Source organism: Indicator indicator, chromosome W (genome assembly GCF_027791375.1).
Source record: "Indicator indicator isolate 239-I01 chromosome W, UM_Iind_1.1, whole genome shotgun sequence".
NCBI classification, from domain to species: Eukaryota; Metazoa; Chordata; class Aves; order Piciformes; family Indicatoridae; genus Indicator; species Indicator indicator.
Window position 1 is genome coordinate 87,553 of NC_072052.1, and position 24,189 is coordinate 111,741.

Genomic DNA, 24,189 nt, shown 5'->3' on the forward strand with positions numbered 1-24,189 from the left:
TGTGGCTCCCTGGCCCATATTCTCCCCCAGCCGTGATCCCTGTACCTGTCCCGCAAGCATAGGGGACGGACGTGTCGTTTGCTCACTTCTCTCGTTTGGCTCACTGGGGGTGCGATCCAATGGTGGATCAGGAATAGATCTCACTGTAGTCCTGATACGGGCACCATTGTGTCAGAAAGCATGCACGGATCCCAAGTAGGTGTAGCAGGAATCCATTTATTGGCATCAGACAAGCAGTTTATATAGGAAAAATCGAGCAGGCTAAACAATAACCTGACATGTTTTTACCCCTGTTGCTAATTGAGTTTCTTCTTTGATGTGTAGCTGTCCATTGTTACCTTCTTCCCATATCAGGTTGAGCCGGTTTTGCATGTAGGTAAACGTTGTCCTGTCTCACACTTCAAGTTGCTTACTGCAGTCAGCTCATCTTATCATCAGGTCATTCTTCTGTTATCAGTGGCCTGTTGTTCTTTCTTGTTCTGAAGCCTTTCATAGATACTTTCTGTTCTCCCACAATACTACATGTAATAGCCCCTTTTCCAGGACTGAATATGTAGTTATGTGTTATTGAAAGAGTGGGAATTAAATTCTAGTGGTCTTTCCTGTCCTCTTAGTTCCCTTTGCTACATGTGTCACTGAGGTACCCTGTCATGGATTGAGTTCAATCTGCTGCTGTTATTCATACCATGCTGCAGTCATGCCAGATTCAAAAATGAAAATACTGGCTGGAGCAAAGTATTATGGGGCTCGAAGTTCAGATTGTGACATGGGAGGCTTCCTGTTCTGGTTGCTGCTTCTGGGTTCCGGGTTTTTTGGGTGTTGTCTTTTCCGCTGGGATGGTGGTGGGACAAGGAGGGATGGGGGAGTAGTTTTCTGGCTTGGGCTTTTGGCTTGCTTGCTTCTGCTTCCTGCTGCTTTGAGCCGTGCTTTTTTTCTGAAAATAGGCTAAGGTAATTATGCATTTTGTATATATGTTTATTTGATTTTTCTCAGTAAACTCTACTCTTATCTCACTTTTTATCCCTCAATCCCGACTTTTTATGTTACTTTTCCCTCACCAGTGTTCTGTTAATTTCTCTTGGGTATATTCCATGGCAGACTCAACCTCCTGCTGTTTTTCTCCTCCTATCAGTATATGATCTATATATATGTATATAATATAACCTGAGGTGAAATAGGAATTTCTGATAATGCCTTTGCTAAGGCATTATGAGCCATGGTAAGAGGATGTTTGTATCCTTGAGGTAGCTGGTTAAACATATTGCATTTCCTTCCAGGTGAAGGCAAATTGAGCTCTGTCTTGTTCCTGAAGAGATATCATGAAAAACATATACTTCAGGTCTAGGGTTGCCATCCAGGGATGGGAGGCTCCTTGTATTTGTGTCACTAATTCAGCAGTACAAAGTACTGCAGCAGTTAAAGGAGCAGTGTTAGCATTTAATTGTCTGTAATCAACAGTAAACTGCCACTGTCAATTAGGTTTTTTACTGGCCAGATATGTGAATTGTATGGAGAGTGCCTGAATGATGGTATCTCTTTTCTTTAGATCAGCTAACACCCTGTTACTGCTTGAGTGTGCAGCTACAGACAGAGAGTACTGGTTTACATTTGTGATTTTAGAAGGGGGTAGGGGTATTGAACTCTCTAAAAAGTATATAAATTTAACTGTGTTATTGTTAGCCCAAGTTGTTTACCAGTATACCTCTAGTTCACCACTGCTTGCTGCAAAACTCCAGACAGTCCTATCTGGGAGTTTCCATGCTTTACCACAGAGTAAATCAAATCCTAAGATGTTAAACTCAGCAGCACCAACTAGTACCTTGGCGCACGTTAACCTATTTTCCCCGGAAGGCATAATGTGATTTTTGCAGTGGGGCGCTTGTTGGCAATTCCACCAACTCCCTTATATTTCACTTTGCAGTGACCAAGTTTTATATCCACATCCTTAGCAGTTTTACTACCGATTACAGCCATTTGTGCTCCTGTGTCTATTACAAAACTTACACAAGCTCTCCAAGGCCTTACTGGAATTTCAATAATGATCTCAGGACAGTTACTAAAAAGCCATTACCCACCGAGGAGGGTGGCTCACTGCCCTCCATGATGAAGCAAGAATTTTTTTCAGTATCTCTCTAACTGAATCAAGTTCTCACCTGGAGCAGTAGGTTGTAGCAGGGGAGAGAGAATTGGAGTTTGATTACAAGTACCCAACTGCCAAGGCCTGCCAGGGAATAATTGGTGTTTGTGCCCAGATGCCTGGAGGTGTCTGGGAACACTTGGTGTTTGATCAGAAGCTCCCAGGTGAACGTAAGAGTAACGGATAACATGTATCTGTAAGCCCCTTTGTTTATGAAACTGAGTGGGGATGGGAATGTGTTGAACATGTTGACATTCTGAGCTGACCGCGAAAGACCTTCAAGCTCTTGTTTGACCGCTAATGGACCTGAGGAAGATGAAGATGAGGAAGGCTATTGCTGGGCAGGGGGTGTGCGAACCCCTGAGTGGGCTGCACGCATGAGCAGTAGGGTGAGAAGTTACATAACACAATGGCAAAATATGGGAGGGGCTTTTGCTCCAAGACCCAGCCTCCTGTGATTGTCCTGGCAAGACGTCACGGGACGTGGGACCCTTAAAAAACCTGAAGATTGCTAATGGGTGCTGCTGCCATTTTCTCTGATCCAACAAGACAAGATTTGGTCTTGTGGGGACGCCTGCCTGGATGGGAGACAGTCAGCTCTGCCATTTCGCAATCTTCGGTACCTCCGTGTTTCTTATAGGGTGTTTAGGGTAATTTAGCTGTGCTTTGCTTGGGATCGGGATCTGCTTTTGGGTTTACTGGGTAGGTTACGGGGTTGTGCCTTGCTTTCGGTTTCTGTACTTTATAGCACTCTGGCACAGCCTTGTCTGCCTTTATTCTAAATAAAGACGTACCTATCGGCACCTACAGAAGGCTACAGCGTCGAAAGCCCAGTCCCACCGGATCAGAAGAAGAGCCCGCCGTGTCTTAAAGAGGACTGGACCCCCGAGGGTAAACCTTTGGCACAGAGGGGAAAGGACTAGCCCAATCCAGGCAGTTCAAGCGTCTGCTATAGCCACGAGCAGCAGACAACGAACAAAAGAACCTCTCTGCTGGTTCGGAGAGCAGGACAGCATTCAGATGCACCCTGCATGACCCCGCCATTCATGAGAGATAAAGGGAGCCACCTGCTTCACTGCTTCGCAGCCCTGTGATTCTAGAGTAACTCAAAGTCAGGACCACCCTGAGAGAGAGTCCCATCTGCTCCTTTGAGCCAAGACTGCCTCGTAACCTTAAACAGGGAAGCAGTTGCCAAGAAGAATCAGCATTGCCAGCTCCACTTTGAGCCAAGGGGAACTGCCACTCCACACAGCCACAAATCCAGCCCCACCTGCCATAGAGCAGGACCGACCCTACGAGGGCCGACCCCATCCAGGGAGTCGCACTGGCCCTGCCTCAGCCAAGAGACTGCCCTGCTGAGGGAAACTGCAGACAAGCGAAAGTCTTGCTCCTCCCGCAGAGGCGGGAGGAGAAGGAAAGTCACTGCCCCCGTCCAGAGGGAACCTCCCCCGACTCAGTATGGACCAGCCCCGGGCCACCCCTAGGCAGACAGTAAGCAGGCAGCAGCCAGGTAGCGTAACCTAGTAGCTTACTTCACTACAAAGAAAGACACACGTGTGCAGCACTCGCTAACTTTCAGTTCAAAGCCCCCATGCCTAGCCACATGATATTGTGCTGAAGCGCAGCTAAGGTGCTCTGGGCAATAGTGGGAGAATGTTTATATACTTGTGGCAGCTGATTTAAAGGTGTATTGTGTCCCTTCCCAGGTGAAAGCAAATTGGGGTTTGTCTTCCTTCCTTAAGGGGATCATAAAGAACGCAGCCATCCATGAGTGGGAAGCAGCCTGTATTGCTGTTACCACTGAGGTTAAGCTTGGGACAGCATCTGTTAATAGTGGGGTATTACTATTCAGTTTTCTACAATCAACGGTCAAACACCATCCTCCATCAGGTTTATGGACTGGCCAAAGGGGAGAGTTATAAAGGAAAGTGTGTGCAGCTAATTATTTGCCTCTTTTCCAGATCGTTAATCACTTCTGCAATGCCCTGTTTAGCTGCAAAGAATATTGGGCAATGTAAGTTCTTTCAGCCTGAGGCAATGCAGGAGCGGTTTGCAAAATGTTAACACAAGCAGTTTCCACCCAGAAGCTCCCAAAACTCCACACAGAGCCACTAGGCAGAAGCCACCATTTGCCAGCTAATACATCAAATCCCCAAATATTCCTCTTATAAGGGCTTAAAGCTGCTTCCACAGCCGCCATGCGCTTTTCCCCAGGCAGCCAGAACTGTGTTCAGGCTACAGAACGTTTCTCAGCTGTGCCCATTACCCCTATTATATTGATGTTTTTCCTGGAGGGTTTAATTCCCAGTTCCTGTATCAATCAAAAATTGTAAACCGATCCGCTTTGGACCCACAGGGATTAGTATGTAAGGCTCCTTTTTAGCACACCACTGATAAACGTTTATGATGCAATGAGAGGGGTCTGTTTATCGCACCACAAGTTTTATGGTTTTTTCTTTCAACTCCCCTCACCGAGGTGCAAAAGGGTTAACTGCACTGCTCAGAGTAGGGAGGGAGGTTATCGTTTCTTCAGTTTCTCTGGAAGTCCGCATTTTCCTCTCAAACACTTTTACCAATGTTTGCATATTTTTGGCATTTGATATAAAATTTCACAAGGTAAACCAAGCTTGATAGCTTTTTGCCACACATCAAACCTTTCCGGATTGCGGGTTTGATTCTGTTTATCTTGGGAGCACTTAAACTCTCAGCAGGGGATTTGCTTGGTGTGAGGCTCACGAACCTGATGCACCTTTCTGAAAGCTGTCTGTGCTGCTCGTGGAATCACTCCACCGAGTATGCCAATTTTACTGTCACGTTACAGGTAAGATCCCAACATCTGTCTGTCTCAGAGCCCCAGTAAAATTAACATTTGCCTCTTTTCTCTTCCCTACTTCCAGTACCTGGCCACGATGTGGAAGGGAGTAGAAGAATTCAGTCTGTAAATACCTGGCTCTGAGACTGGTGCTACAGGCAGGGCTTTGGGTTCTTTGATAATGGATGGTTTTATAGGACACCAGGACCGATGGTAGTACATGGGAAAGGCTTATCTCACAGGGGCAAAAGGATTCTAGGACAGGAACTAGCAGGGCTCATTCACAGAGCTTTAAACTACAATCAAAGGGGGATGGGGTCGTTGCTGGACTTGCACCAGTGGGGTAGTGTTCTAGTATTAATGAAGACCAGAAGGCCTCCCACCCCACCAGGGTAGAATCGGTGTGCTCAGCTCGCTCCCTGAAATGCCTGTACACCAATGCATGCAGCCTGAGGAATAAGCAGGAGGAGTTAGAAATCCATGTGCAGTCAAGGGGTTATGATCTGGTGGCAATTACAGAGACATGGTGGGACAGCTCACATGACTGGAATGTGGTCATGGATGGCTATGCCCTTTTCAGGAAAGACAGGTCAACAAAGCGAGGTGGTGGAGGTGCTCTTTATGTGAGGCAGCAATTCGAATGTACTGAGTTCTCTCCAGGGGTGGATGAGAGGTGAGTTGAGAGTTTGTGGGTGCGAATTAAGGGGCAGGCTAGCGTGACTGATACTGTTGTGGGTGTTTATTACAGACCACCTGATCGGGACAAGGAAGTTGATGAGGCCTTCTACAGGCAGCTGACAGCAGCCTCACAATCACAGGCTGTAGTTCTCATGGGGGATTTTAACTATCCAAATATTTTCTGGAAGGCCTACTCAGCCAGTCATCCACAGTCCAGGAGGTTCCTTCAGTGTACTAATAATAACTTCTTGATGCAAATGGTTGATGAGCCAACTAGGAGAGTCTGGTTGAAGCAGTGAAGGTTGAGGGCAGCCTTGGCTGCAATGATCACAAGATCTCATGGGACAGGGTACTTGAAGGCAAAGGGACCCACGATAGTTGGCTAATATTCAAGGACCTCTTCTTCCAAGCTCAAGATCAGAGCATTCCAACAAGTAGGAAATCGAGAAAGGGAGCCAGGACACCTGCATGGTTAAGTAGGGAACTGCTGAGCAAACTCAAATGGAAGAAAAGAGTCTACAGATCATGGAAGGAGAGGCTGGCCACTTGGGAGGAGTATAAGGCTGTTGTCAGTGGATGTAGGGAGGCAACCAGGAAGGCTAAGGCCTCGTTGGAACTCAACCTTGCAAGGTAGGTCAAGGACAGCAGAAAGGGCTTCTTCAAATACATTGCAGGAAAAACTAACACCAGAGGCATTGTAGGCCCACTGCTGAATGAAGATTGGATGTGGCACTTGGAGCCATGGTTTAGTTGCCATAAGGTGTTAGGTATTAGGTAATAGGTTGGACTTGATGATCTCTGAGGTCTTTTCCAACCTGGTTGATTCTGTGATTCTGTGATTAAGTGAAGGAACAGTTAAGCAATTTGGACATCCATAAATCCATGGGTCCCGATGGCATGCACCTGCGGGTGCTGAGGGAGCTGGCGGAGGTCATTGCCAGACCACTCTCCACTCTTTCGTAACTCATGGCAGACAAGAGAGATGTCTGAGGACTGGAGGAAGGCAAATGCCACTCCGATCTTCAAAAAAGGTAAGAAGGAGGACCCAGATAACTATAGAACGGTCATCCTCACCTCCATCCCTGGCTGCGGAAAAAAATTCTGCATAAATTGAACACAGGAAAAAAATTTGTAGGGCTGGGGCTACTGATTTTCACAATTTTCTCCATGGTATGCAGTAAAGCTGTTTTCTTTTTAAAAACTTTTTTCTGCATCTTTACCAAAACGAGGTCAGGCGGGGGTGTGTGTATGTGTGGGTGTGTGTTCCTATCCTCGCTCATAGTCTGCTATATTGCCTGCTATCAGTTTTAAATATTGCATCTCAGCAACAAGCATTTCATAAATTAGCAGCATCTGATGGTGCAAACTCTCTCGGGCTGGCTCTGGTGGGTGCCTTGGTGACAGAGAATACAAAGAAGGTGAAGTTACTAAATGCCTTCTTCGTCTCTATCTATACTGCTTGAGACTGTTCTCAGGAGCCCCAGACCCTTGAGTCCCCAGAGGTAGAAAGGATAAAGGAGGAGTTTCCCTTGGTTGATGAGGACTGGGTTGATAAGTGTGGTGTTGCCATGAGAACTGTAAAAAATATAGTGGTCCCAATCCAGCTGATCCCACCACGGCGAGCTAAAATGCAAACTGACAGACCAGTCTGTGAGCAGGGACCACGGCTGCAAGGTGGGCCAAGTGGCCAAGATCTGTGGAGCCGGTGAGTATTTATTAAGGTGTTCCTCAATGGTACAGTTCCACATTCCCACAGCCTCCCCCGTTAAGCCCACTGTTTTATCTTTATTTTAACAGGTGCCCTTCTCCCCAGTTGCCTTTCCCATCCACTTCAAGGATGCAGCATTTTGTTATCTTTTACTTCCATCCTTTCTCACACAGTTTGAGGTACAACATCTCTTATCACACTCCAGGGTCCCACACAGACATGAAGGTCATCTAAACATCCCATTAGCAAATGCCTGGTGTGCTGGTTTGAGGCCAGACAGATCCTCTCTTGCCCCGAGAGGGACAAAAGAATGACACTCACACAAATGGATTGGAGAGTAATGGAAAGTTTAAATGGAAAAGGAATTGGTGAAACTCCAAAACACTACAAAGCATAGTGACAAGAATAACCCAAAGCGTACAGAGCCCCTCGCATAATACCCAAACGCTTCCCAATCCTTCCCTTCTCCCACCTGACGGTATACCCAAAACCCCCAGGGCTCTTTCTTCCCCCTTCCCACTGCTAGACAAGTCTCAGGCTGGCCAGGTCTGAGACTGCCCCCCATCCATTCTCCTCCTGGCATTAGGCCTAGACAGGCCTAAGAGGCCTTGAGATACTCCCCAACCGTTACCCAATAAGAGAGCATCTCCCACGGGAGCAGAGAGGGAAGAAAGAGGCAGAGAATGACTTTGCAGATGGATTTATAGGGTGCAGGATTTATGGGTAGAAATACGCCGTTTCCTGTGTCCACCTGATTGGGTGGGCACTCAGGACACCAGAGGTGTAGCTTATGTGGCAGTAGCAGGAGGCACCCAGCCTAAACTGCCACATTCCACCCCTTATTTCATACCCATAATTCCTGCACCCAAAACATATCATCAAATTAGAAACAATCTTTAGATGATGTCTGGCAAAGTCCAAGTCTGCATCTGGGCGTCCTTCCGAAAGGTCTCTCCCTCGGGCTCAAGTTCATTCCAGCTCTTCTCCCTCATCCTGTGGAACCTCCCAGCGACGCAGAGTTCATTCTTCGGCACAGTGAACTCTTCATGGATCCGATGGACATCCTGGCCACCTGGAAACAACCTCATAACTTCTCAATCAAACATCTATCTCCATCCGCTCAAGCGGCATCTTTCCACCCCTCGGGGCAATCGAGTTGGAACAATCAGGCTCATCAACTCCACTCCTTCCACCCCCTGCAGGCAACAGCACGCTGAGACTTTCAAAAGCTGCACGGACCTTTCCCAAGCCCAGTGCTGACCGCTTCCAGCCGTGGCCCAGGCTACACGAATGCACACCACGCACAGGCACGCCACTCCCCCTGAGCGATAAGCGTACCGAGGCATGGAGGCATCTGGCTACACAGCCCTCCCCCGGGAGAGGGAGTGGCTGCACTGCAACCCGCTGAGAAGAGAGGCGGAGCCAGGTGCTAGGCGCCATTTTCGGAATGCATCCGAAAATCAGGGGTGAGATAACCGCGGCCATCGCCTGATACACAGAATTACAGAGCCGCCGTCGCCTCTGCAGCCGCGGTACAGATCAAAACCGCCACCATCCCTTGGGCCACAAGAGCGGCTTTTCCAGCCAAAGCCACACTCGCTCCCTGGGCCTCGGAAGCAGCTTTCCAACTGAAACCACCGCTTCTTGGGTTACGGGAGCCACCGCTCACCTCCCCGCTGCGGCTAGCCCCCACCACCGCAGGACAAGCCAACCCTGGTCTGCTTCTGACTCCCCCTTCCTCGGCTCCGTGCCGCTCTGCTCGCCGATCACGCCGCACGGAACAAAAGGGAAAGTGACAGGCACCACATTCTTAAGCTTTCCCCTGGAAGCAAGTGGCTACAAAATCACCGCTGCCGCTTGGAACAGCAGGAGGGATTCCATACCAAAAGCTACACACCAGGGTGTCCCCTCGCAACCCATAAAATGCCCACACGGTTGCCCCAACACAAAGCCCTGAGCCCAGCCACCAAAATCAACAAGACCCAGATATCCATTTTAACTTTTCCGCCTCTACACTCCTCCAATCCAATTTGCAGAGTTCACCTCAGAAACCATCCTCTGCTACCAATAATCTGTGCTGGTTTGAGGCCAGACAGATCCTCTCTTGCCCCGAGAGGGACAAAAGAATGAGACTCACACAAACGGATTGGAGAGTGATGGAAAGTTTAAATGGAAAAGCAATTGGTGAAACTACAAAACACTACAAAGCATAGTGTAACTCATGTGGCAGCAACAGGAGGCACCCCACCTAAACTGCCACAGGCACCCAGCCTAAACTGCCACACCTGGGTTCCCACATCTCCCTCCTTTTTGTTTTTTAATTTCGAGTCCATGGCAATCATGGTATTCAGTCCAAATTTAGATATCTTCTGGTTTCATTTACACATGATCAGTCTCAGATCAATCATAGCATAAGATCAGTCTTATGTCTGATAGCATTGTAAATCTTTCTCTGTACATAGTTAAAGCTGCCAAGCGTCTTGTCGAGTCGCCATCTGGTGGACACGTGGCAGAACTGCATCCTTCGTTACCTTAATTAGAAATTAATTCTGTAAATATTCTAATTAGGTCAAATTGTACGTTCTAAACCAGTTATGGGATGTATTTCACAACCGTGCACTAGAATCTATATATAAAATAGTGATTAATCTGTTATTAATAATTTTAAGAATTGATAAAAAATTATTTTCCATAATTCATAAATTAATAGGATCTCCATCACAATTCCTCATCGAAAAGAGCTCACTGGAACATAGGTACAGATTTTTCCATGATCAGCTCCTTACTTCCTATCTGGCTTTTTCTGGACAAGTTAATTTTTCAGCTCAATAATTATATTAATGCTAGAAGATCAACATTGGTCATACTATGTAAATACCTGCCATGGCACCCCCCATTGCTAGGACTCTGCAACAAATATAATTTTGGTCTTCGTCAAATTTTGGTTTAAAAGCTGACTTGGGCTTAACAGACTGAACCTGATTAATTTGATGTGTAGGTTCCATAATTTTGCCTGCATCTTTTGCAGTCCATTCCATGCAATGCCCCTAACCCACTATTTCTTGCACAAATTCACCAACTACATATACCAGCTGCTGTGAAGGCTGCACTTAATCCATGAGATCTACGGTGCACGAACCCTGAGAGCCCTGAGTCACCTGAGAGTCCCTGTTCCTTTCTTTGCTCCATCTGCGAGGAAACAAGCTGTTTGCTGTTTTTCCTGTGATTTGACTCTTTTGAATCATCTACATCTGAGATAGGCGGAATGGACTATGATCTTTATTCACTCATTGTTGTAAATATTGTTTTAGATTAGACAAATAGTAGTAGCAGCCAATGGAATTGTTTAGAAGGGGTGGACTGTGATGGTTAGGAACTGTCTTTTTAATTTTTTCCTTGCAAAGTTCAAAGCAGAGAAGGTGAAAGAGTGTAAATAAGTCACTATTGGGTGTAAGAAAGCAAAATAATGATTGTTCTAAACACTTCCATTGGATAGATAGAAATGTTTAAGAACTATTACCCAAAACAAAGTGGGGCACTCTGCACTCTCTGCATTCTGCAGTCAGGGCAGTTGCTGGGCTGTCTGGCTGCTGTTACTTCTTCTTCTCTTCTCGCTGAAGATAACACGTACTGACCTTGGCAGCTAAATTAACAACTTGCTGCTTTAACTAACTCTGCTTTTTGTCCAGGGGGGTCTGAGGGGGAAGAGAGCTGGGAGAGAGGCCCCTTTGGGAAGGGTCCCCTTTGGAGGGAAGCAAAGGGAGATTGGTTGTGCTTTTCTGTTGATTGTATGTATTTGTAAATGTTGTGAATTTTGTATATTTGTACATATTCATTGCATTTCATCATAGATTGTAGATTCTGCTTTGTAAATACAGCTTTCATTTGCTTCCAGACTGGGCTAGCCTGGTGATTGTCGGTGTGGGGGGGAATTTCAGCTCACACTGACACAATAGTCCAGGGCCCCAATAGCCTCCCGCTTCTTTCTCAGTTAATAGGATTCTCTCCTCCCCATAAGGAATATTTGCCACACATATTCCATCTCTGAATCCTCCAGACACCTGGAATGCTTCTCCTGTAACCTTGATAATTTCATTGGAGACCGTAGAATGGAGAACACCATAACATGAGAATTACCATCCCTCTCATCTGTGACATCAGTTTTAATCAACAGTATACACGTGGATTCTGGGAGTGGATCAGAATTTTCAACCAGAACATCACTGCCTCTCTGGATCCACACTGTATTAATTTGTGGATTTGTTTAATTGAGACTCAGGATGGTATTTGATCCAGTAAAAAGTCAAAATTTCCTGTAATTTCTTTTCTCGCCCTTCATCTGAGGCCAATAGCATTATAAATTCCCTGTTTTCTCTAGGATTTGTTTTTCAGTCATGAGGGTATCTACTTGTGTTTCTAATTTCCTTTGGCTTTCCCTTTCAAAAACCACCAGTGTTTCCAATTCCCTCAGCTTTCCCTCTCAAAAGCCAATGATGTTTTCAGTCTTTTGTTTTTGAACTTCAGGATGGTATATTCTATATTTGCAATTTTTTCAGAGGGAGGTGACTAATTTTCTGCACGCACAATAAGCGAGCACCCAATACTGCACAAACAATTCCTTTAAATTATCTCTTTTCATCTTTTGCTCACTCCTACATTGTACTATCTGTTCCGCCACTTTAACCTCATCTTTCCAAAACTTTTGGACTCATTCTACTCCTGTTTGGGATGGTTGTCGTGAAGGAGACAGACAAAATAGGTGACTAACAGCTACTGGTTTATTTCCTGGTAGAGCAACAATTGCTGAGTATTTTGCCACTTTTCTTCCCTGATGTACCATATGTTCAGGATGTGTGCACAGTATCAATGGCTGTCTCAGTCTCCACCCCGTGATGCAAGTTCATCACTCTCCTGGGTGAGTCTTCATTGTCCTGGTTCTGGTTGCGTTGCTGCCAACGAAGCTTCAAGATGGTCTCCTCCATCATTGTCCTGTAAGAAAACAGAGAACTAGCCTCAGTTTAGAAACTGGGCTTCACAGTCAGAAGTCGGGGACTATCCACCGAGCAATAATATAGTGGGTTTTCCCATTCCCATCCAGGGCTTCCCAGGCATGTAAGCCTCTGGGTTTTGACAGTGTCATGGGTACAATGCCAATGGATGGTAACTTCACTAGTACAGGTTGGCCCACCTGTATCTGTGGTAGGGATTTATCTCCTTTGCCATCTGGTATATGGTCAGTACCCGCTAATGGTTCTGTGGGACAAAATGATCGAATTTTGGGGCTTCCATAGATTCTCCATCAGTTGTTGACAGTAAAAACTGCTTGTGCCAACCATGTATCCCATCTGTGCTGTGATACATCAGCATGTCTTTTAATCAGACCATCGGTCCATTCAACTATACCACTGGTGTGAGGATCATATGGTGTATGGAACACCCATTTAATTCCTTCTTCTTGTGTCTAGTCTTACACTGTAGCCACTGTGACGTGTGATCCCTTATCACTTTGGATACACTCAGGCATAGGTAAGATACTGAACCATTTTCTCAGGGCTTCAATCATTTGAGCTCCTGTGGCATTGCTGGTAGCTTGTGGCCATAGTTAATCCTGAAACCACTTCTACTCTTACCAGAATATACTTTTTTTCCATGAGATGGCTTTAAAGGACAAATATAATCAATCCACCGAGTACTCCACAGAGTCTTGTCTTGTCTTGTCTAATATGTTGAGCCGTGTGGGTTTTCCCAAGCATATCGAGCAGTATGTTGATCCCAAACCTGCTGGTCTCAACACGGAGAGCAGAAATACAACCGATAGACCAGTTGTGGGGAGGTGATCACTCTCAGCAGGGTGGGCAAAACGGCCCAGACCTGTCATAAATACGCTAGCCAAAAAATGTCTATTAAAATTTTACTGGGAATAAGGGCAAGCAAAGCAGCATGCAGGGATGAGAAAAGGGATGAAAATACAGCAACAGCAATAGCTTTTTTCCCTTCTTATATAGCTATATCATTTACATAAACAGGCTTATGTTAAATAGAAGGCAGGGATATGACATTGAATCATAGAATCATAGAATCAGACAGGGTTGGAAGGGACCACAAGGATCATCTAGTTCCAACCCCCCTGCCATGGGCAGGGACACCTCACATTAGATCAGGCTGGCCAGAGCCTCATCCAGCCTGGCCTTAAACACCTCCAGGGATGGGGCCCCAACCACCTCCCTGGACAACCCATTCCAGGCTCTCACCACTCTCATGGTGAAGAACTTCTTCCTCACGTCCACCCTCAATCTCCCCACTTCCAGCTTTATTCCATTCCCCCTAGTCCTATCACTACCTGATATCCTAAAAAGTCCCTCCCCAGCTTTCTTGTAGGCCTCCTTCAGATACTGAAAGGCCACAATAAGGTCACCTCGGAGCCTTCTCTTCTCCAGACTGAACAGCCCCAACTCTTTCAGTCTGTCCTCATAGGAGAGGTGCTCCAGCCCTCTGATCATCCTGGTGGCCCTTCTCTGGGCACGTTCCAGAATGTCCATATCCCTCTTGTAATAGCGGCAGAACTGGACACAGTACTCCAGGTGGGGTCTCACCAGAGCTGAGTAGAGGGGGAGAATCACCTCCCTTGACCTGCTGGCCACACTTCTCTTGATGCAGTCCAGGATCTGGTTGGCTTTCTTGTCTGCAAGTGCACATTGACAGCTCATGTTGAGCTTCTCATCCACCAGCACCCCCAAGTCCCTCTCCTCAGGGCTGCTTTCTAGCCAGTCACTGCCCAGCCTGTATTTGTGCTTGGGATTGCCTCCACCCAGATGCAGGACCTTGCACTTTGTCTTGTTGAACCTCATGAGGTTGGCTTGTGCCCACCTCTCCAGCCTGTCAAGGTCCCTCTGGATGGCATCCCTTCCCTCCAGCGTGTCTGCTGCACCACACAGCTTGGTGTCATCAGTAAACTTGCTGAGGGTGCACTCAATGCCACTGTCCATGTCACCGAAAAAGATGTTGAACAAGACTGGGTCCAGGACTGATCCCTGAAGGACTCCGCTTGTCACTGGCCTCCACTGGGACATGGACCCATTGACAGCCACTCTTTGGGTGCGGCCATCAAGCCAGTTCTTTATCCATCTATGGTCCACCCAACAAACCCATGTTTCACCAGTTTGGAGACCAGGATGTGGTGTGAGACAGTGTCGAAGGCTTTGCTCAGGTCCAGGTAAATGACATCAGTTGCTCTCCCCTCATCTATTAATGTTGTGACCTTGTCATAGAAGGCCACCAGGTTTGTCAGGCAGGATTTGCCCTTGGTAAACCCATGCTGACTGTACCCAATCACCTCTTCGCTCTTCTTCTGTCTCATTAGTGCCTCCAGGAGAATCTGCTCCATGATCTTACCAGGCACAGAGGTGAGACTGACTGGCCTGTAGTTCCCTGGTTCTTCCTTCTTCCCCTTTTTGAAAATGGGCGTAATGTTTCCCCTTTTCCAGTCAGTGGGGACTTCCCCAGACTGCCAGGACTTTTGGAATATAATAGAGAGGGGTTTAGCAACCTCATCTTCCAGTTCTCTCAGTACCCATGAGTGTATCCCGTCGGGTCCCATGGACTTGAACACTTTCAGGTTCTTCAGGTGATCATGAACCTGATCTTCACTTATGGTGGGCAGTTCTTCCTTCTGGTTCTTGCCATTAGTTTCCATGACTATTCCAGGAGTGTGGCTGGAGGCCCTTGCAGTGAAGACTGAGGTAAAGAAGTCATTGAGAACAATGAGTCCCCAGAATGTTCTGGGGTGCTCGGGAGAAGGATAGGATCAGAGAGTGATACAGTCTTTCTCACAGAACGCCTCCCACCTTAAACATACAACGTTCACAGGGTTTCTTATCTGAAATCCACACATTCCAAGGCAGAGCCAGGCAAGGCTGCTTTTATCTTTGGTCTGTCTGGTTAGAAGTCAGTTCGAGCTTTTTGAAAACAGCTCTTTGTGATCTTTTAAAAGAAGTTCCTTGAACTTCACTCCTGACTTTTGACAAAAATCACATATTCTTATGAATATTAGTAATAATATTCACAACAATTCCCCCATTTTTCTTTTAGCCATAGTTGATTTGTGTTATGATTTCTAAATTTTCAAAACTACTACCATCTACCTTTTACCTAGAGGACCTGTCATCTTAGGACAATAATTACAAATTACTAAGACTTATACAGATCAGTGTTACAATTATTCTAACAAGCATTACAAACAATACATATTCATAAAGCAAATCCGAAGCTAATCTATTTTGAGTAGGTATTTTCGAAAGATCGTTAATCTTTACTCATATCATATCATCATATCTAGGTCTACCTAATTTACTTACACATAGGAACATGTTAGGTGATATCTTTGATTTTGGCTGGGCTCCTTATACAAAACAGGGTCAGGATCAGAGTTTCGTTCCACCTGTATGTCAGTGCTGCCTCCTTAGCCTACTGGGTTGCAGCCAGCAGCTAGGTATGATGTCTTCTCGGCAGCAATTGCATTCTTCAGGAACAGATTCCTTAACCCACTTTAAGATTTTAGTTGGAGTCACTTTTCTACTTCCTCAGTTAACTCATTTATCATTTCCCATTGTGTTTTATTATACCAATACGTCTTTCCTCAAAATTGTTTTCCTTATGTCTCCCTTACTTTTCCCTTTTTACTAGTTCCTTCAATTGCTCCTAGTATTCCTTAACAAAAATTTCCCTATTATACTATAACATTATAAAATTATAAAACACTATGAAATCATAAAATTACAAACTTATAAAACATCGTAAAGTTATAACAGATACAAGACCATTTCTTACAACACCTAAAAACATTTACAAGTTGCAAGTTCTAGAATGCTTTATATGAAATAAGGGTGTAAGAAATCCTCGGTGTTCTCTCGCAACGCAGATTCGATATCAGAGGGTAGGTTGAGTTTGTCTCGTGAGCTCCAGAGTTCCCGGATTAAGGTGTTACGTTTATTCGGGTACTTATCTGGTCTGTCGGCAGTAACCACAGTCCTGGAGATACTTCAAACCACCTGTTTTGTGCTGACACCAGCTTTTCTCTCTCTGTAAAATCACTTCAGTCTCTTCAGGCTCAGAGGTTACTGTCCATTCCCAAATTGGTCCTTTCACTCGTGAAACATGCGTACACCCTTTTCTGCAGTTCGAACGACAGTACCTGTTATTAATAGCACAAGAAAAGGTCCCTCCCAAAGGGGAATATGATTAATTTCATGATTTGTCCTGATTTCTCCTGATGTGAGGGGTATAGAGGTCCAGGGCCAGCGGGATAGGCCCATAGGCCCTCCACAAACATAAGAGTTACTTAAATTAAAAGCCTCACTTGCAAATTTTGCCAACAAAATAAACTCATTACCCCCAAAGGGGTTATGTGGATAAAGAAGAGAAGGAGGTAACTTCCCTCTCTCTATACAAAAAGGCTGGCATTAACACCGAGAAGCCCAGCATGACCCACACATTTTTCTGTGGCTGCTTCTGAATCTGCAAAGCTGCTACTGCAGGCAGCATTCAGAGGATGATAAAAGCACCGGTCGAACCCGTCTTGCTGAGACCCAGCATAGTCCAGAACCTGTTGAGACACAAACATATCCCCTACCCCAGCTTATTAATTTACAGAAATCAGACCATTGACCTGTTTGTAGATTCCAAACTTTTACTTTGGCACCTGAAAGTGTGGCATCAGTGGTGGTCAGGGAGTTGGAATGGTGTATCATTGGGATCTCCTGAAAATCATCAGAGAGATGCAAAAAAACCTTTTTAAAACATACATAGTTATCTGATGTGATACTCCAGCAATAAAAGGCTCGCTGCCAATGGCGAATGACATCTTTAGCAGTTTCTCCTGTATGAACAGTAGCAATGATGACTGAGGAAAATGTATCAATAGTTACATGAACAAATTTTAAGCTGCTGAATTCAGCAATATGCCAGACCTGAAGAGCTCACAACCCCCCCAGGGTAGGTCTCATAATAATGAGGGATGTGCTGGACTAGACAGATAAAACTGGCACTTCAGGGCACGATAGCCTTGAAAAAAAATTGGTGGGGCCCTTAACATGCAAAACATAATAAGGGGAATGCCACTTTTAGACTTTAGTCCACAACAGCTTTGAAATCCCAAAAGTCTTTCCTGAATAACCACTTGACATTATTGTTTAACCTTCCAGTGAGTCAACGTATAAATCCACATGAACATATTCCCTAATTACACAATATTAAAGCATTGAGATATTTAGCCCCAAATAGGAGGTTTCCTCGGGGGGACACTCGTGTGATCCGCTTCAGACCTGTTAATTTTCAGATTCATGGACATTGCTGTTTCTCCCATCCTTTGAGTCTGGTTCTTTGCCATGCTGGCATCAGGAATAAAATCCTTATCTTAAAACCTTTATAAACACAAAGACCAAAACAACATTCTATAACGTTTCTAAAATAAGCTCTTAAATCCTGCCAATACCAAAAAAGCATCCTAAAAACTTAAAGAACTATGTGAAAATTAAACTATCAAGGTAATGTACAGGAAAAGTGCAAAAAAAGGGTATATCATATAAAGCACGCTTTTCAAAATGAAAATTTCTTTACAGAGCTCTTTTTTTAAAAATTGCCAGCACACTCAAAAAGAAAGGTTCAAACCAAAAAAACCCAAAACAAACAAACAAAAAAACCCTTAACCTACAAATTTATAAAACAACTTACACCTACTTATTACTTAGCATACCTTATCAATTACTAAATACTTACAAACAATTATTATTACCTATGACTTAATATTCTTACACATTTGCCTTATTAATCATTATCGTTAGTGCAAAAATGCAATGACTACAAATATCAAAAGAGTAAGTGTCCAGAATTTCATACAATCAAAAATAATACCAAAAACACTACCCATATCAAGTTTACTTTCACAAAATGCTAAAATACCTTTCTTTTTAAACTTAGCGCTGTTACTTTAAATTTCGCAGCTTGCAGCTGCCTGCAAGCGTGGGGGAGAGAACAGAGAGTAAAGGGGGGGAATGAAAGGGGGTGAGAAGATGCGGAGTAGGAAAAAGTTCTTGTCCCACCATTTACAAGCTGTCATTAAGCTATCAATCACTAGCTTAAGGCCCCCTTTTTATTGCCGTAATAGCAAATGGTAACTTGTTTCCTCTGAACCCTGTCACCCTGTTTCTACTCCTAGCAGCAAGCAACTTAGCTTTAGCCTTCTGTTTCTCCTCATCTCTTCTTCCATATACCTTCTGAGCCTCTCGTAATAAATCTTCTAACCCTCTGTCTTGCCAATCCTCGATCTTCTCCAACTTCCTTCTAATATCTCCCCATGATTTTGCTACAAACTGCGTTCTGAGAAGTGTCACTCCAGCTGCAGAACTGGGGTCTATTCCTGAATACATTTGAAAACTTTTCTTTAATCTTTCCATCCATTCAGTGGGAGACTCGTCCTTCCTCTGTTGTTCACTAAAAGCGTTATCAATATATTTTCCCCTGGGTACAGCTTCTTTAATTCCTTGTATTAATAGAGTCCTCAGGTCACTCATATTCTGCCTCCCCTGAGGTTGTTGATGGTCCCACCCAGGATCTTGATTAGGCCACTTCTGATCTCCCGGTGGTCGCTCTTGGTTTTTGTCTCTCCCATATCCTCATTCCAGCCTGCCTGATCAAATTTCTTTCCTCTGCAGTAAATAGAATACTCAAAATTGCTTGCACCTCTCTCCAGGTATATGTATTAGGACCCAAAAATTGATCCAATCTCTCAGCTACACCTAAAGGGTCATCCAACAAAGCACCCATCTCTTTCCTGAAATTACGCACATCTGATGTATTAAGAGGTACAGTCACAAATCCTATTCCTCCCTGGGCACCCCCGAAAGGCACCTCGCTAAGTGGATGTAATCCTACACTGCTTTCTACTTGTTCATCCCTAGCCCTGTTTCTTGTTCGAGCAGGTGAGTGAGGAGTGGTCAGCTGAGGAGCTGTTGGGTTTGGGGGACCTCGACCCCTGCCCCGAAAATAAGGAGGGGGTAGGTTATCCAAGGGTTCCCATCTTTCCTTTTCCCTATCTTTATCCTCTTCCTTGCCTTCATCCTTATCTTCAGATTTTAATGCTAATATTGGAACGGGGGAAGGACACGAGGCCCTAACCCAAACAGCAGCATATTACCAGATCGAGAACGAGGTAGAGTGATGTAGTCAATCTGCCAGGCTTCACCATACTTGTACTTGGACCGTCGGCCACCGTACCACAAGGGCTTGATCTGCTTTGCCTGCTTGATAGCAGCACAAATGTCACAGTCATAGATGACTTGTGTGATAGCATCCATGGAAATGTCAATGGATCTGCCACGAGCCCATCGGTGGGTTGCATCTCTGCCTTGATGTCCTGACGAGTCATGAGCCCACCGAGCTAAGAACAGCTCACCTCGGTGTTTCCAGTCAAGATCAGGATCAGGATCAGAGTTTGTGTCCACCTGGGAAACTCTTGCAGCTAGATCTGCCTGATGGTTGTGTTGTTGTTCCTCAGTAGCTTTGCTCTTAGGAATGTGAGCATCAATGTGTCTCACTTTCACTGGGATTCTCTCAATGCGAGCAGCAATGTCTTGCCACAGATCTGCAGCCCAGATAGGCTTTCCTTTCCTCTGCCAGCCATTCTTCTTCCAGTCTTTCAGCCAACCCCACAAGGCATTGGCTACCATCCATGAGTCGGTGTAGAGATAAAGCTTTGGCCATCTCTCACGTTCAGCTACGTTAAGAGCTAGCTGGACAGCTTTTACCTCTGCAAATTGACTGGATTCTCCTTCTCCATCTCTCGCTTCTGCAACTCTGCGTGTTGGACTCCACACTGCAGATTTCCACCTCCGCTTGTTCCCAACAAGACGACAGGAACCGTCTGTGAACAAAGCATATCTCTTTTCATCATCAGACAGATCACTGTAAGGAGGAGCTTCCTCAGCACGAGTTACTCTCTCCTCTGGAGGTTTTGCACAGCTTGTGCCTTCTGGCCAGTTTGTGATCACCTCCACCAAACCAGGCCTTTCGAGATTTCCCATTCGAGCTCTCTGTGTTATCAGAGCCATCCACTTAGACCAGGTAGCATCTGTTGCATGATGTGGTGAAGAACCTTTGCCTTTGAACATCCAATTCAGAACTGGCAATCTAGGAGCTAGAAGAAGTTGTGACTCAGTTCCAATCACTTCAGAAGCAGCTTTCACTCCTTCATAAGCAGCTAAAATCTCTTTCTCTGTTGGAGTGTAGTTTGCCTCTGAGCCTCTGTAGCCACGACCCCAGAAACCAAGAGGACGTCCTCGTGTCTCCCCTGGAGCTCTTTGCCATAAGCACCAGGTTGGACCATTGTCACTCGCGGCCGTGTACAGAATGTTCTTAATGTCTGGACCAGTTCGGACAGGTCCCAGACCCATCGCTTGGACTACCTCTCGCTTGATCTGGTCAAAGGCTGCTTGTTGCTCAGGACCCCATTGGAAACTGTTTCTCTTTCGAGTCACATCATAGAGAGGTTTCACAATCTGACTGTATCCAGGAATGTGCAGTCTCCAAAATCCCACTATGCCTAAGAAACGCAGAGTTTCTTTCTTGTTGATGGGATTTGCCATGGTGGAGACTCTGTTTATCACATCCATTGGGATGTGACGGCGACCATCTTGCCACCGCACTCCCAGAAACTGGATTTCTCTGGCAGGTCCTTTCACCTTGTCTCGCTTGATAGCGAAACCAGCTTGCAAGAGAATGTCAATGATTTTGTTACCTTTCTCGAAGACTTCTTCAGCAGTCTCACCCCAGACGATGATGTCATCGATGAACTGAATGTGTTCTGGAGCTCCACCTTTCTCCAAAGCATCATGGATCACTGCATGGCAGATGGTTGAACTGTGAATCCACCCCTGGGGCAAACGATTGAATGTGTACTGAATGCCTCTCCAGGTGAAAGCAAACTGAGGCCTGCATTCCTCTGCTATGGGAATAGAGAAGAAAGCATTAGCAATGTCTATGGTAGCATACCATTTGGCCTGCTTGGATTCCAGCTCATATTGGAGTTCCATCATGTCTGGTACAGCTGCACTCATGGGTGGAGTTACTTCATTCAAGGCACGGAAATCAACTGTCAGACGCCACTCTCCATTCTGCTTTCTCACAGGCCAGATTGGACTGTTGAAAGGTGAATGAGTTTTGCTGATGACCTTCTGACTCTCCAACTGACGAATCAAGTTTTGAATGGGCACCAAAGAGTCACGGTTGGTTCTGTATTGTCTGTGATGCACAGTTTGAGAAGCAACCGGCAGCTTTACATCCTCTATCTCATGTTGTCCCACAACTGCAGATTCATCTGAAAGCTCAGGTCTAATGGACAACTTCAATTTTCCTCCATCAATTTCTACAGTTGCTATTCCAAAAGCCCATTTGTAACCCTTAGGGTCTTTAAAACGCCCTTCTCTCAGAAAGTCAATTCCCAAAATACAAGGTGCATTAGGACCTGTTACAATAGTATGTTTCTTCCACTGCTTCCCAGTTAAACTTATATCAACCTCTATCTTAAACAACTCTTGAGATCCACCAGTGACTCCCTGAATAGTTATAGATTCTCCCCCTTGATAATTTGATGGTATTATGGTGCACTGAGCTCCTGTGTCAACCAAGGCCCTGTACTTCTGAAATTTTGAAGTGCCAGGCCACTGGATGTACACATCCCAATAGATTCTGTTATCTCCATTATCCCTTACCTCCCCCTGGCGGAAGGCAGGGCACCCCTAATGGTGGGGATTACCTCCACATGTACAGCTGGCACAACGTCCAGCACCAGAATTAGGATCACTGTTGGAGCTATCAGAGTTGTTCTGGGAAACTGAGGAAGCGACAGCTACCCTCCTGGTATTGCTACCTCGGGATCTGCCCCTCTGCAGCTCCTGTAACCTCTTGAAAAGATCAGAAGTTGGTTGACCATCCCATCTGTTCATGTTCTCACCAAACTGATCACGCAGAGTTATCCAGATACTGCCACGTGATTGCCTCTGCTGTCTGTTTTGGTTTGACCTGTTCTGGAATGGCCTTCTTGGAGCACGTCTGTTCGTGACAGCTGAAACTTGTATCCATCTGGAGGAAGAGGAATCAGAATCATCCCCCTTCATCAAGTTGGATATGGAGGTTTTAAGTTCCTCCTTCAGCTCTTTCATGCAATTCTTTATCTTTCCAGACAGAGTTTCAATGGCTGAAACCAAAGAAGTACGTGCAAGACTATCCTCCAATTGCCTCATTTGGTCAGTGAAATGGCCAACAGTAGGAGGCACTCCACCATAATTTCTTGCCACAATCCTTCTTGCCAGAATAGTAGCATAATTAGGAGGAGCAAGCTTAATGAGCTTTTTGGCAAGGCCTGTTCCAACAGGAATTTCATCAGGATTCAGAGTCTCATGATCTTCATACATTACTTCACTCACAGGAAATTCTCTCAGACGCTTGATTCCCTCATCTATTGTGGTCCAAGGCTTAGGGTTCCATGGTAAATCATCTCTGCTGGGGTACCTCAACAGGACTGCCAGTAGGAGGTGTGCCCACCGAGAAACTTTACCAGTGCTCTTGCCTAGGTGCCACTCTATGCTGGTTTCCTTTGAGAGCATCCCCAACTAGGAGGTCAACTTGTCTCCTACCACCAGCGCTGGGGCTCCCATATCAAAACACCTGGCTAGCCAAGACAGGACTGGCTCAGTATCTCCTCTGATGTAATCCTTCCTCACATGTCTAATTTCCTGTCTGGGTGCATTAGCTGACTGTATGTCATCCTCCTCCTCATCATCATCATCCTGAGGTCACTGTCCCCATATTCCTACTGTAATCGTCCATGCCATTTCCTTGAGTTCAGAGTCACTTCCAGCAGTTGCTAATTTACCAGGGTCTACATCCTGACCTACATCTCCATCATCCATGTGTGGTCTCAAGAGGTCTGCCAGAGTTTTAAGGCTAACCTTCTTTTCCTCACCAGAAGGATCTTTCTTAACAAAGGGACCCTGAGTAGAAGGACCCTCACCTCCATCTGCACCATCTGCACCATCTCCTGCACCATCTGCATCATCTCCTGCAGCTCCTTTGCGCTGTCTGGTGATAGTGGCCACCAAATTCACTGGGCTAGCTTTCACATTCACAGCAGAGGGAATCTGTGCAGGGTTGGCAGATGCAGAGGGAATCTGTGCGGAATCTGCAGGAACAGAATTATCCTGTGCAGAATCAGCAGATACACTTTGCGATCCTGCAGCTACTGCTGCGTCCATCTGGGCAGCAGAGGGAGGAGAAGGAGACTGTGCCTCGTTAATGGCGTCTCCCTGAGTAGTCACAGTTGTTATCTCAGATTCTGGCACACTTCCCGGCAAAGGTTCTGCAGCTACTGCTGCTGGCTCTGAGTCAAGGCTATTGGCAGCTTTCTCACAAATCTTAACTGTGGTCTCCTGGACACTGTACTCAGAATTAGAACCGAATTCAGAATCTCTCTGAGCTTTTCTATGCTTCCTCTTATGTCTACGCAGGTTGCAAGAGCAAGTAACCTTATGTCTTTCTTGATACAGTGCTACCAATAGCCAAATGTTTACTGCCACAAGCACCACAATCAAGATTAGCGTAAAAATCAATTTGGGATTCCATTGATTCACATAATCCTCTGCAAGAGGAATAGCAAACTCAAATGCTTATGCTGGCAGGTTTATAGTTGAGTTACCATATCTCCCTAGCCCAATAAGACCACAACAGAAATCAACAATATTTAGCAACTTGTTCTTAAGCCAAAGAAATTACTTATATGCCACATATCTCACAATCTTGTCTATC